This window comes from Sylvia atricapilla, chromosome 2 (assembly GCF_009819655.1).
Source record: "Sylvia atricapilla isolate bSylAtr1 chromosome 2, bSylAtr1.pri, whole genome shotgun sequence".
Classification (NCBI taxonomy): Eukaryota; Metazoa; Chordata; class Aves; order Passeriformes; family Sylviidae; genus Sylvia; species Sylvia atricapilla.
In genome coordinates, this window is record NC_089141.1 from 112,726,608 (window position 1) to 112,742,495 (window position 15,888).

The window sequence follows — 15,888 nt, forward strand, 5'->3', positions numbered from 1 at the left end:
AATTTAGTTACACCTGAGCTTTCAGAGCAGAAATAGGAAACAACTTCAGTGTTGTCCGTGGGAATGTTTGTTCCCAAGGTTTATGAGGTTCTCAGCCCCAGTGCTTGCTTGGGACTCTGAGCTGCAATTGTGGAGTGCCAAGGAGATTTTAAAATTAACAAATGTGAAGCAAAAGAAGCTGCTGGTTAGTAAAACTCCATTCTGCTCATGTGAAGTATGAATGTTCTGGTATTTTAGGTGAGGGCTGAGAGAAAAATCAAATATTAACGGTGAGAAACACTGGGGAGTTTCAAGTGGAAATGGCTTCAGCCCCCTTTAATGGGATATTTTTTGGGCTACGAGCAAATCCATGGAATCCCAGAATGATTTGGGTGGGAAGGGACCTTAAAGCTTATCCAGTTCCAACCCTCTGCCATGGGCAGGGACACCTTCCACTGTCCCAAGTTGCTCCAAGCCCTGTCCAGCCTGGATTTGAATTTGGGGAAAGTGGTGGACCAAGCCCACAAGCTCCATACAAAGCCTTTTCCATTTCTGTGGCCTCCGTGGGCATTCTCTGATGCCTGGTTCAGGCCAGTCCCCGTTGATTTCCTCTTCTCAGGGAAGGCATTAATAAATCCTCTCTGATTTACAGAGCTCCCTGTTTTCATGGAGCTTGTTGGAACATAATTCCTGAAGCCTCTGTTCACCTGCCAAGCCAAGCTGAAATTAGCCCATGGATTTAAAGACGTGGGCTGGTTTGTATCCCTTCATTCTTAGGTGATGGAAATTAAAACAGGCCAGGTTAATTATTTATCCTTTCCATCAGCAACGTGCTAACGTTGTACAGGAGCTTATTGTCATTCATATAACTGCAAAAATTGGAATAAATATAGATTCATTTTTTTTTTAAGAAGAAGCTGTTTCCTGAGTTTCTTGACTCAGGGAGGTTACACAGCCCCTCTCTGTTGTGTCCTCCAGATAAACTCCCAAGGAATCAGAGGGAAAAGAATCTTTGTTTTCCTCTTTGCTTTCCCAAATTGCTTGATCTCTGCCAATTTCCATGACACAGACCCCTCAGTCTGCTGCAGAGACTGTGGCTTCAGAAAGGGAGGAAATAGCATGAAAGTACTGGTGCACATCAATGTTTTTGGATTTTCTCGCCAAACCAGAAATAGCAGAACAAAATTAAAAAAAAAAAAAAAAAAAAAAAAAAAAGGAAAGAAGAAAAAAATTTCAACTTTTCTGGCAAAATAGAAAAAGGAAAACAAACCAACAAAACATAAAAAGGTCATTCTGGCTGTTTGTTCAAACCAAAACTGGACTTTTCTCTTTGGGGTTTGCAGAGAAATGTGTGTGTGTGTCTCATTTAAATCAGGTGAGGAACAAAACGTTCCTCGGAGTGACAGATTGTGACATCTCGCCTCCACAAAGTCAAAATACAATTTTTTCACTCCTCAAAATCGGGTGTTTTCTCATCTAAACCTGCATTTTCAACCCCTAAGACTTGTGGTTGAAAAGCCTCAGCCAGCTGTGAGGACCACATGGGTTGGTTTGGTGACAAGCGACACTTGGAGGGACACAACCTGTCCTGCTTCTTGGGCTCTGGGAACACAACCACCGTCCCCATCCTCGTCTCTCTTCTCCTCACAGTTCCTTAGGAACCTCCACAAAATCAGCGATAATGTGCCCAAACATGAGGAGAAAAAAAAAAAAAAATCAAAAAAAACCAACTCACGCTGCTTTTCAAAGCCCCTGCGTTTCCTTTACCCTCAAAGGAGCCTGTCTTGCCGGTTTATTTACACATCCCTTATCTTTATGGCTGCTCCTTTATGATCCCCCATGTCATCTCCAAGGCTCCTGCAATCTTTTACAGTTGGGAAGGTCCAGCTTTGATCACTGGAGTCATCAGAATGTTCTTGAATAGAACATTGTTCCCGCTCCGCCGTGAATTTTTTCCGACTGCGCTCAGGACACCGCAAACTTTATTTTTTTTTTTTTTTTTTTTAAAGAAAAACCCTCAGCAGCTCCTCTACCTTGTTTTTCTGTGAGTTTTACAGATGCCGTGGCTTTCAGGAGGCGCTTTGATGTTTTCCAAGCTGCCTGATTTATGAGAACAAAAAACACCCAATTATTTTCTGTCGCCTTGCAACGAGGCTCGACGCATCAATGGAAATTCGGTCCAGGCACAAAGAATAACTGGGGAATGAGGAAATCAACTGCATCTCCCACAAGAGATCGTTCTTCCAGTGGAAAAACCAACCTTTTTGATCTCTAACCGTCTGTACTTTTTCCTGTAATATTTAATAAAGCCTCCATTTTCAGTGGAAAACACATGCTTGATGGGAAATGTGTAGCTGGTGGACCTTTCAGTGTTATTTTAGTGCTGTTTATATTCTATTTCAGTGCTGTTTGAACAGAACTCATATTTTATAGGTAAGTGTTGAAGATAAGTGGTGGCAAGCAGCAGCTGAGCAGGGCTCAAATTGCAGCAGATTTCAGATGGGATCCAAGATCCCGGCATTGTTGAGAGTCCAGGGTCTGTCACTCCACCAGCCAGGTGGCAGCTCAGTGGCAAAGCAGAAAATTCCTCCATTCACTTTTCTGGTGACACCCTGTCAAACCCAGCCTTTCCCAAAGTAAAAACTCTTTCTGGAAAGCTCTTCCCTTGCTCCACTTGCTGCACAGCTCACACTTGTGGTCTGCAGGCAGCTTGGTGCCACAGCATCTCCAAAATCCACCTCCAGTCCAGAGTTTCGGTTCATTAATTAACATTTCCCAATGCTCCCTCCTGCTCACAATCCTTCTCATCTGTCCCACTCAAAAATTCTGGGATATAAAATTCTTATTTCTTTTTTGCTATTTTGACCATTTTAATTTCTCTTTCATGAATTGAAACACATCTTTCACTTCATTATACCCTTAAAGGTCACGGTCTAACCTCTCCATAGCTGCTGCCCTGACCCCCATAGCACACATTTTTCCAGGATGGAAACCTGGGATACCTTGAGGGATGGATGTCCCCATCTCTCCTCAGTGCCTGATGACCTGAGACCAGACCTTGAACTTTTAGACAGCTGAAATTGCCTTTTCCCTGCTCTTTGTTGGCATCTCATTCCTTTTCGTCCTCAAATCAATCCCTGGTGGGTTTTTTTTGCCCCTTTCCTGGTTTAGACTTCTCCCATTCCACAACAGCTTCCCATGTGACATAAATAAAACATCCCTTCTTCCCCACATCCTGAAAATCCACCTGTTTTGAGATACAACTTCCACAAACTTCTCCCCATCGTTGTGTTCACCCACAGAGTTCCTCCTGTGTGTTAGACCTGAAATAATTTACAGCAGATCCAAAGTTTTCCTCTTTGTTCATCCGACTGCAAAGTGTGTGGAGGACCTGCTGTGCTGTGAGAAATGATTTGTTCTGACTGTAGGCTATGTTCAGCATCAGCATGGATAATAAGTGATTTATTTCCTTGGAAGAACGCATTTTTTTTCCAGGATGGAAACCTGGGATACCCCAAGGGATGGATTTGCCCATTTCCCTACAATGCCTGATGACCTGAGACCAGACCCTCAAGTATTAGACAGTTGAAATTGTCTTTTCTTTGCACCTCTATGGCAAGGCCAGAGCTTTTGAAAGCTGCCAGATTTATTTATTCCATGAAAATCAATTGTCCCAGTGTGTGTGAAGGCACCCCTCTCCTCCTGAAAGGATGAGAATTACTCATGTTAATTACCTGGTACAGATGTTCATTTTAAATTGGAATATCCTAAATAAGTACAGGTCAATCTGAGTTGTGCTGCTGAAGCCTTTCAGGGGAAATCCCATGGGAGATGCTGGCCTCTGTGGGATCCCAGGAGAGATCCCAGACCATAATGTGCCCTTTCCATCACACACATGGTTCAAATGTTGGCAAAAATGCAAATTATGCACTGAAGGTTATGAACAAGTTTCTTATATAAAGACGACCCATTTAGGAATCTAAAATAAGGTGTAGGATATGTCTGCTCTGCTTTAAAGGTTCTTGCCTGTGACATTCCCTGTCACGGGTCAGTTTGGTGTTCCCTGTCAACATGGAAACTGTCACAACTCACCAAAATATGAATTCACCAAGGCTGAAGGTTTAAAAGGCTCCCTCATCCATGATCACAGAATGACAGAATCCCCAAGGTGGGAAGAGCCCCTCAGGATCCCCCAGGGCCACCCCAGTGCCACCAGCATCAGCCCAAGGCCTGTCCCCAAGGGCCACCTCCAGACTGCTCCTGAACACTCCACAGACAGTGACTCCAAACCTCCCTGGGCAGCTCATCCCAAGGCCTGACCACTCTGCCAGGGAAATTTCCTTGCCCAATCTCCCCCCTGAGCCTCCCCTGGTGCCATTGGAGCCATTTCCTCTCCTCCTTTCCCTGCCCCTCCTGGCAGGGACTTGTGCAGAGCCACCAGCTCCCCCCTGAGCCTCCTTTTCTCCAGGCTCAGCCCCTTCCCAGCTCCCTCAGCCCCTCCTGGGGCTCCAGCCCCTTCCCCAGCTCCTGCCCTGGACACGCTCCAGCCCCTCCAGGGCTCTCCTGCAGGAGCCACAACTGGACACAGCCCTGGAGCACAGAGGGACAATCCCTGCCCTGCTCCTGCTGGACACACAATTCCTCACCCAGCCCAGGGGCCTCTTGCCCACCTGGGCACCCCTGGGCTCGTGTCCAGCCTCCCCAATATCTTTTTATAACCTATACAACTCCAAAATATGACCAACCTGCAATGCCACACCTCTGTCACTGCTGCTTCTTTCACGGCTTCCCCTTTCCATGGTGAGATTTCAAACCCTCCTCTCCTTCTCCCCATGGTTCACCCGCTGTTTATTCAGCGAGATGGGAGCCAGTGATCAGTAGACAAAGAGCAAAAAGCCAAATCAGAATTATTTGGTGGCATGTGCTGCCTCAAGCTGAGCAAAGGGGAAGGAGATCCCTTTTGCAATTTTCTTTGCAAAGGAGCAATTTCTGTTAGCAGCACCTGGAGTTTTCAGAACTCAGCAAATTCTTGTCCATTCTGAGGCTGGGGAATGAGGATCTGGTCGTTCTTCCAGCTTGGTTTTGCAGATTTCACTCTAAATATTTCAGCTTAGGTAGAAAAGTGCTTCAATCAAAGGTTCTTGTGAGGACAGATGGGTTATTATTGATTCTTAAGACATTTTCAGTCTTTATGTGACATCTCGGGTGCTTAACAAATTTCTTGTGTTTCTCTGTATTTCTTGTGATTGTAAAGCAATCACAGACAAAAGCTTTTCCTTGATGATATAATCATTATTTTTAAGATTTAAATAAGCAGCCTGGAGCATTTAAAGGCATGCTGTCCTCTCAAACATTTCCAAAAATACACCTGCAAAGGCAGAACCCCACACTGAGGTACAATAGGAGGATAAATCACTGGGGTTGCCTCACTGAAATGTGTCTTTTTGCATTTCTGCCCAAAGAAAAACCCCAAAGAAATTTTCTTAAAGTAAGATTTTTACTTCCCAGTCTCAGACCTTAAAAAAGGACAGAAAGATTTATTACCAATAAGTATTACTTTGGGTCATGATCAAGTCACAGCTTTGGATATTTTATTTGTCAAGAAAAGAAGTACATTGTACATTTTTGTTCAAAAATACGGTTAAATTTTATGCATTTTTGTTTCAAAATATTATTTTTAAGGTTCGGTGCCTTCTTTTTTTTTTTTTTTTTTATGGTTTGGAGTTTCTCTGGACAATTTTTTAGGATTTTTTGGACTGCAACAACAGAACAGTGTAAGAAAGTACTTCAAGGACAAGGAACCCCAACAGACTCCCTCAAAACAATTAATTTTCTACCTATTCTTAGGGGAAAAAGGAGTTTTAATCTAAAAACACTAAGCTGGGAACAGTCCAGAGATCAACCACCAAGTGCCACTGATTGTGCCAGTCAACCAAACTCAAATAAATAAAATAAATGCTAAAATAAAATGTTGCCTCTAAAGGTTCTCTGGTTTTCATCTTATTTTTGTGAGAAAGTTTTGCCATTTGCATAAGGGAATGAATCAGGATTGCAACAACTCCAACACCTCCTCCCAGATGCTGATACACTTTTGGCCTTAGCTGGAAATGAAAATCTGTTTTCTTGGGTGAGAGGCTGGAGGGGTTCAGGAAAGAAGAACTGGCATGGAAGTTTCCGGAGTGGGCAGCTTGGAGTGGATTCTGCTCATTGCTGAGCAGGAAACAAAGGGAAACTTCGGGGAAATTTCACAGGCAAGCTCAGAAAATTACAAAAAAACATTTGTCTGGTTGCCATTTTCTTTGGGGAATTAAAGATGAAATTAAAACCATTTAAATTAAACAAGAAAATTTATTCACTGCTCAAAATACAAACCTCTATTTTATCCTACTTATTCTGGTTATTTTATTTTATTTTATTTGTATCTATTTTATTATATGTTTTTGTTCAGCTGTGTAATTCTAGACAGGAAAAGGTGGAATTTTGTTCATGATATATTTAACTTTTTTCATCAGTTTGTGCCAAGAATACATCTTTTAAAGTCATCTAAGTAGGTGCATTGTTAGGTATATTCCTTCCCTACAGATTATGGTAATATATTGAACAAGTAGCCACTTTTATCATATATTCTCAGTGCAAAAGTGCTAATTTTAGATAAGGAAAAGGCTCATGATGTGAAACCAGATTGAACCAAGAATGAAACTCCTCCTTTAACACAACGGAGATGAAATTAATCTGATCAGGTTGTACTATTGTCCCAGTCAAAATCTATTTTACTTTATGATTTTTGAGTCATGACCAAGAGAAGGTGAGCACGAACAAATCCAACTGAGGGTTTGAGGACTAAGAAAAACCAGCCAGAAAGGAGACAAATATGATTTTAAATGGTTTAAATTTTTTAACCAACCCTTGTCCCAGCACTTTACTTTCACCAGAAGCAGAAGAAGGTTTGCAGAAGATGAAATTTGCCAAACACCTTTCTCCCCAAAGGGTGTAAAGAACTGCAGAGGTGTTATCCCAAAAATCCCTCCTCATGCCCAAGCAATATTTGTCCAGTGAAGGGTGACAACACCTAAAGCTTCACTCCAGTCACATCTTGTTCCCTTCCTACCTGACTACGAGCTCTGCCTTGCTGGGAACCTCAGGGTGTGCTGGCCACACAAAGACAATTCCTGCACTGGTCAGACAGGACAATCTCCTGCTCTCAGGAGGAGGCAGAGCTGCTCTGGTTTGTGATGGACCCACGAGCATTTCACAGCACTCAGCACAGACAGGCACAGAGGGAGCAGGAGTTTCATTTCATGCACAGCCAGTCCTTGGGAGCTGCTTTTTCTCTCTTGACTCCAGGAACATGCACATGATTTCTGTCAAATTCTTTTCCACATTAAGCCCAAACTCTTTACCCTATTACCACCACGTTCTTTGCCATACTAACACCATGCTTTCCATATTAACACCAAGCCCTTGCCATATTAACACCAAGTTCTTTTCCATATTAACACCAAGCCCTTTACCATACCAACATCAAGTTCTTTACCATATTAACACCAAGCCCTTTACCATATTAAATCCAAGCCCTTTATCACATTAACATCAAGTTCTTTACCATATTAAAACCAAGTTCTTTACCATGTTAACACCAAACTCTTTACCCTATTACCACCACATTCTTTGCCATAGTACCACCAAGTTCTTTACCATGTTAATACCAAGCCCTTTGCCACAATAACATCAAGTTCTTTGCCCCTTTAACATTAAGTTCTTTACCATATTAACACCAAGTTGTTTGTCATATTAACACCAAGCCCCTTACCATATTAAAATCCAGTTCTTTACCATGTTAACACCAAGCCCTTTGCCATATTACCACCAAGTTCTTTGCCACTTTGACATCAAGTTCCTTACCCTATTTACACCAAACTCTTTACCCTATTATCACCAAGTTCTTTATCATATTAACACCAAGCCCTTTATCATATTAACTTCAAGTTCTTTACCATATTAACACCAAGCCTTTCACCATATTAAATCCAAGCCCTTTACCACTTTAACATCAAGTTCTTTACCATATTAACACCAAGCCCTTTATCATATTAAATTCAAGCCCTTTACCATATTAATATCAAACCCTTTACCATATTAACACCAAATGCTTTGCCACTTTAACATCAAGTTCTTTACCACATTAACACCAAGTTCTTTACCATATTAACTCCAAGCCCTTTGCCATATTAACAAACACATGCAGCCACACTGAATGCTGAAATGATGCTCAAGCCTGTAATAACTTGCTCAGGTCATTCTCTCATCCCAAGGGGTAAAGGACTGCTCAGCTTTCAGATATTTGGCATTTAGTAAATTCCTTCCTAGTCAACTGACAAAGCTAATTTTAACTGTTTCATACAATAATCACTAATTTTTATAATTTATATACATTATATTTATATATATAAATTATATTTTATAATTTTTATAATCTTCATACACAGATAAGGCACCTCTAAAGGTAAAGACTTTTCCCTCCATCAAGCAAACAAACCAAAAAGGCATCACCCCAAAACCTGCCTTGTTTTTCCTTAAAGAAAAGTGAATCAAAATTCATTTCAAAATGCCCTGAGGTTCAGCATGTAAAACAGTAACATTTCTGTTTTTCTTGGTCCTTCCCAGCCTTGGTCTCCACCTGTTCCCAAAGAACACAGCCTGTCTCTGTGGACTGTGTGTCTGAGGAGAGGGAAACAGGACAGGAGGCAGAAATAATATTCCAGACTGCTTTAATGAAATCCGGATCAATCAATAAAAAACGCAGCTGCCATCAGGGCTGTGGGCTAATGGCTTGTTTGCTTCATTGCCTGAGGAGCCAGGATAAAATAAGAACTATTTGTTTTCATTTGAAATTCTATAAAAAGTAACAGACTGAGTTATTGTATGTACGTTGGAAGACTGAAGCCCAAGTCATCCGCTGCTGTTTTTGTCTCTAGGCCATGCCTCATTTACTGGGATGAAATTCCTGGGGAAGTTTTTGGTCTGGTCTACAAACTCTGCTTTAAAAACGTGATGCCAGTTTGGACTGTACAAGCAGCACTGGGTTACATTCCAGCCTTGCTTCCTCCCTCCTGTTAGCTGGTTATTAGGGAGTGCAGAGAGCATCGTGACATTTTACAAGCAGAGAAATAAAGAAGATATTCCTTTAGCAGCAAATCCTCTCCTTCCCCCTCAATTAAAAAAAGAAAAAAATCACAAGAGAACACAGACCTGGTAGGTAAATACACAGGCACTGTGATCAGAAAGACCCTGAAAATGCTTTTAAATACAATAAAGTTAGTTTAAAAGTGCTGTGGATACTCCTGCTTCACAAAGCAAAGGCAGCTTTGTTCCTCTTCACAACCAGCACCTCATGAAGAAAAAGAGAATTTATCTGTGCCTCTCACTGCAGCATGTTCCCAACGTCAAAATAAAAAGGGAGGCAGTGGAAAAGCAGAAGGGAATTTGCACCACGGGCTTCGATTGTGATTATGAGGAAAAAGCCAGACCTGTCGTAAACAAGTTGTGTGAAGACACAGGCAAAAGTTGGGAGACAATGCCTGAAGTTCTCCAACTCAGACAGGTTTACATTCTTTACACCTTCCACAGAAAACTGACACTCTCTTTCCTTATACACAAAGGTAACAGAGACAGGAGAAAGTTCCAGGCAGGTTTTTTTCCCCACCATGCCAATGAAAACTGATTTCTGCATTGGAAAAAAAAAAAAACGAGCAAGAGCTGGCTGAAAGTTCTGATTCCAACACTCTAAACAGCACTGGATTTCTACAGGAAAAAATCCCTGGCAGGCAAACAGTGACAAGGACAGGTTCAGCATCTGTCCCCCTCCCCAACACAATAAAAATCTCACCCCAACATATAAAAATCCCAGCCCCATGCATTACAAACCCCACATTCAGTGCTTTACATCAAACAGTGACAGCTTTTGCTTAATTGCTGAACTGCCTCTATGTCAAAATCCAGAAAAAGGCACAATTTTACAAACATTTTTTCTTTCACACGTAGCTTCCAAACCCTTAAACTACCAAAATATAAAAAAAAAAAATAGGAAAAGCACCTACTCCTCAGCTTCCAGCTCCACACAGCTCCCAAAGCACTGCCAAGCATGTATGGATTTTTGACAAATACCTCTTACCTGAAAAAGAGCAATGTTCAGATTCCTTACTAGATGTTATCGTCATGACAAGTCAAACAATCTTTTTTATAGAAGGTTGGGCGGCTTTTCAATAAAGCATGTGAGCATTTAAAAAAAAAATTATATATATATAAAATAACAAACAGAAAAAAACTCCAGCACAAAAAAACAAACTCCTAGGAGAGTCTCCCTTCCCTCGCTGTCAGTCAAAAGACAAGTTGAAATAAGCCTGAGTTGGAATTACCTGAATAAAGAAACTGGAGAGAGGGAGGGAGGAGAGGGAGGGAGAAGGAGAGGAAAAAAAAAAATAGAAAGAAAAAGAGTCTGAGAGGAGACACAGTGATGTCAGCAGTGTGTGTTAAGGAAATCTACAGCTGAGCCCAGCAAACTTTATAACTGCACAGCTCTCAACACCCTGTTACGTGGTAAGCAAATACCTGCTTCAGAGGGAACTGATTTACTTCTGAAGAAGTCAGTTAATCTTTGAAGAAACTTCAGCCAGGCTGATCAAAGTCCCTGAAAGGCCTTATTTCCTAAATAAATAAGGTTATGAGTGGTTGTGTAACGCTAAGAAAAAGAGGAAGAAGGATAAAAAGTCAAGGTTATTGATTTACCCCCTTTTCCTGTGGGCAAAAGGGAGATTTGAAAACTCATCCGAAACAAAAATTCGGGTTGTGGTTGTGACACGCCGAGCTGCAGCAGCTGAAATCCCTGAGCACCAGCTTTTTCCAAAGGGTTTATCCACAACTCTCCTTTTTAATGTGATGGCTTTTCCTGGGTTTTGCCTTTCTGGGTGCCTGTCAGCTTTTGTTTCCCAGCTGCAGAGGGCACAGACTCCAGCAGGATGAAGGCAGGTACCTCGAAGGGTTTAAAGGCTGTGCACTGCCCTGGGTACCAGGCTGGAATTTGATGGGATTCCCTGGGAATGCAAACAGCAGCAGGGAAAAAGGGAAGCTGCTGCAGCACCACAAAGGCTCGTGTGATACCTTTAGAGATCATCGTGCTGTAATTCCTGAGGATTCCAAATCCCAGCGAGCTACTCCGGGACAGCTCAGCATCACCTGCAGGCACATCCCACAGTCCCTGGATAAATTCCTTCCCTTTCCCATCCTTCAAACATCACCCACCAAACTCTTCCCACCCAAATCCCCAGGGAACAGAGCCAAATCCCTGCTAAACAGGGACCTAAATGCCACTAACAGATACTAATAATGCCATGACATGCGACCAGAGGGAAGCAGGAGCTGGAATTCTGCTGTCCAGGGCAGCATTCAGGCAGTGCCAGTAGGCAGCAGCTGTTTTGCATTTAGAAGGGCAACATTTAGAGGTGATTTTTTTTTTCCACTTTGCCAGAGACTAAAGAATTTCACACGACTTGGATTGTTCCCCCGAATGCATGAACCTGTTGCACTGGTGTCTCTTTCTCTATATTTACTGTGAGGGAGATGGAAACAGCTATAAATATATTTATATTTATATATAAAAATGCCTGGGAAGGTCTTTTTCTGCTTTCAGATGAGCTGTTCTGTTTGCAGAGCTTTGTCACGGGACGAAACACCTATACCAGGAATTCTCTTTCACTATCCAATTAAATTATGTTCAGCTGAGATTATACATTATTTAAAATTCCTAATTCCCAAACTTTTCCCTTCTTTCTTCTGGGTAAAGTTTGACAGACTGCCCTAATCATAATTGAATAATGTGCTATTCCCACACATCCCCAAAATCAGGATTTGTGGCAACATGGTGACCATAAAATCCACTGTAATGTGAGGGGCCATTGGAAGATCATAATGTGAGGATATGCTCTGAAAGATGCACAGCAGTTGAGTTTTTAATCTTTTTACTGATTCTCTGTGAATTCTATTTCCATTCTGGAAAACAGAGCAGCAGAGCAGAGAGCAGAACTGGAGTTGCATGGGCATTTCCCAGCTTTGTGTGCATGATTTGAAAATGTAAATACCTTTCTTTGCACAGTTTTCCATCTTAAACAAGTGTCACTTCCTTGTGGGTTCCCACAAGCTCTGGGGCTGTTCCCACACTGCTGCTGAGGTGGGCCAGAAGGAGAAGTTAATTTGACCATTCATACCCTCAAAAATGCATAAATTCAGGGGTTTTTCTTCAGCTTTACATCAGTACCAGGACTTACAAGACTCTTTCCTTGCAGCAACAACAGGTGAGTTCAAAATTGTGGGCTACAGATGTTAAAATGCTGATCCAAACTTCTCCATTCAATAAAGCTGAGCAGGAAACCCCATGGTGGTAAGAGGCTTGCTCAGGGCATTTTCAGATTTTATGTTGGCTCTGGATAAAGTTAAGTAAGGAAAAGAAACAATAAAACTCCATCCCTGGCAGAAATGTGAGCCCTACTCATCAAATCTGCACCTGCAACTTGATCCAAAAATCAGTTATTTTACTGAAAAAGTGCTTTGGGTTTCTCATGTGGAACGTGGTCCAGCTCAGAAGGATGTGTGCAGTGTGAATGGGGAAAAGCCACAGCCACTCTTCAAACCTTTTATCTATTTCTCTGTTCCTGGGAGCCCCAAAATTATGAGTTAAAAAATCAGACCCAAGATATAAAGAAGTTGGCATTGTTATAAAAACCAGAGGAATGGTTCTTGCACAAAACAAGTTCAGGATGTCCTGAGCCAGCAGTGGTGTCACCTGAGAACTGCTAAACACCTTTTTGTGCTTTTACAAAACTAAATCCACGTGTAAAGCTGAGCCTTGTCTTGTTGAACACAAGATATTTGTGCTTTATGTATTCTATCTGTTCTTCAGTTGTTTGAAGACAGTCCTCTAGCTTTTGTATTTTCCCATGTGCTTTAGAGTATTCATCCATTCATCAAACCATTCACCTGCTTCTTACTGATGAAGTTCTTGATAAAAAGAGATTTGAAAGGGTTAAAATCCATTATGGAGATGCCCATGAAATAGAGGTAAAGTATTTGGCCTGAAGGTGCTGAAGGAAAAGCAATTCATGGAATTGTGGAATGGTTTGGGTTAGAAGGGACCTTAAATCCCATCCAGTGCCACCCCTGCCATGGCAGGGACACCTCCCACTGTCCCAGGCTGCTCCAAGCCCCAGTGTCCAACCTGGCCTTGGGCACAGCCAGGGATCCAGGGGCAGCCACAGCAAATCTGGGAATTCTATTCCAGGGCCTGCCCACCCTCTCAAGGAAGGATTTTTCCCCAACATCCCACCTGAACTTGTCATTTCTCAGGCTGAAGCCATTCCCTGTGTCCTGTCCCTGCAGCCCTTGGGAATTGTCTCTCTCCAGGTTTCCTGGGGCTCCTTCAGGCCCTGCAAGGCCACCCTGAGCTCAGCCCAAAGCTTCTCCTGTCCAGGCTGAACAATCCCAGCTGTGGCAGCCTTTCCTCCCAGCAGAGCTGCTCCAGCCCTCTGCTCATCCTGGAGCCTCCTCTGGGCTCTCTCCAGCAGCTCCACGTCCTCCCTGGGCTGGGTCAGACCTGTGGGACAGGAATCTTCACACTCCAAAAAAACCAGACACCGCAATCTCCCTCACTTACATGTGCTCTCAGTATGCTCAACACATGTTTTTCCACCTTTTTTCTGCTGTCACATCTCTGTTGACAATGCAGCAGTGGCCACCCTGAGGAATTCACATCCCGTTTTCCCTCCTGCTCCGGGTTAACGCCGTGGTTTGAGCACAAGCCCTCCACAATGTGCTCTTTGCATTCTGAGAGGTTGTGGCTGACACTGCTGCTCCTGGGGGAGATCTGTGCGCATGGAAAGCACATAAATGGAGCAGGATTTTATTCTGCCTGATGAGCTTCACACAGGAGGATCTGGCTGAGAAGAGCCCAGCTCTGTTCTCAATGAAGCGAGCGGTGACCTCTGTGGAAACCCTGTTACCGCAGCTTTCCAAAACTTCATCCCAAGGAGTTTGGATGTGAGAAGGCTGCAGCTGCTGAGATGTGTCTTATCTGCTCACATTAGAGAAGGTGGTTTGTTATTCATCCAGCTGGCTCAGGGTTTCAGACCCCCAGCTCCACTGCTGTCCTGTGAGGGATGGAAGGACTTCCACGGATTCCAAATTTAAGTTTATGCCCAGAACTTCTTGCTTCTTGATGACAGAAATACTGACACGTTGCCACCCAAGATAGCAAAAGGATTTCCAGGTAGCAGACAGCTCTGGAGGAAAAACTGTCTCCTGAGAAAAGTCACTCATTCCCAGGCACATTTGGCTGCCTTCTCCCTGGCTGTGAAAATGAGCATCTTCTGGGTTTGGTCCTTGCCCAAAGACGGGGAAGATTCACAAGCAGGAATTCTAATCCAAGCTGGCTTTCCACACCAGAGCGAAAATGACAATGGGCTTCAGATCCAAGTGGGATCTTAATTTCCCCTCCCCTGCCAATCTGGTCAAAATGTCCAAAGCAGCAAAAATTCACCTCAGATTCCTGGAACTGAGCCTGGTATCTTTGCTTTGTGATACTCTGTGGTGGATGTGTGCTCGGTTTGCCACATCACGAGCCAGCAGGATGCATGAACATCCCCATGGGGATGTTGCTGCTTCCTGCAGCACTTCCAAGACAACTCTCCAGCTCCCTCAGGTCCATAGGCTGCATATTAGGAAAAAGCTTTTCACTCAAAGAATAATAAAGGACCGGAATGGTCTGCCCAGGGAGGTGGTGGAGTCACCATCCCTGGATGTGTTTAAAGAAAGATTGGATGTGGCACTCAGTGCCAGGGTTTAGTTGAGGTGTTGGGGCTGGGTTGGATTTGACCTTGTAGGTCTCTTCCAACCTAATCATTCTGTGTGTTCTGTGTGCATCATGGCTGTAACACGAGGTTGGATTTGTTGCCACAGGGTTGGATCCACGCTCATGGAAAACTGTGCTCTGCGAGGCACGATCCTCAGTTCTGCTCTCAGCTGCAAGCAGGATGTCTGGCCCAAGCAATGACCCAGGGTTATGGGCTAGAAGAGCTGCTCCAGGGGATGCTGGAGAGGCAGGGCTGGAAGCATCCAGCTTCCAGTGAGAGCCACTGACCACAAGAAACAGAGGCAGCTTTGCCTGGTCTGTCATTTTCCTCCCCTTGACCCACGGTGGTCTCTCTCTTGGGTGTTCTGTGGTTTCTCCTCAAGTGTGAATTTCCCTAGCTAAGAGCTGCCCTGATGACCAGGAATCCTTCTGGGAACTGCTGGAAAACCCCAGCTCCTCAACCACTGGATCCCTCCTGTTGATGTGACACAACGAGCATTCCTCAGTCCAAGGGGAACTTTCATCTTTAAATTTCATGTACCATCAGTAGCACACTTCAGAGGACAACAGTGGGAAGGGGGAAAAAAATCCCTTCTAATCAGATTTCAGTTTGTTTGGATCACTAAACCTGCAAAGTCCACCCTGCATTCTCCATCCATGGGGTCACAGTCACTCTTTAATTCTCTCTGCAGTGTCCAGCAGGTAGATTAGGGTTTTTTCCCTTACCTTTAAAACTTCTGGGATATTTTAATAGAGCTTTGCTTCGGGATAATTTTAGAAATAATGGTTGATTTTACTTGGAAACTTCTTTTTATAAACACCAATAAGAGCCCTGTGAAAATACCTGTGAGTATTGGAACTTTCTTTACTGAATTTCTTTGAGCTGGGACTATTTGGGACAAAAATGTGGCATTACTGCTACTGGTTTCAGATAGCCAGACTAGATGGCCTCTCAGGAAGCAGCAGTAAAAAGGCAGAGCAAATTAAACGAGTACCTTTGTGCATTTTTAAAC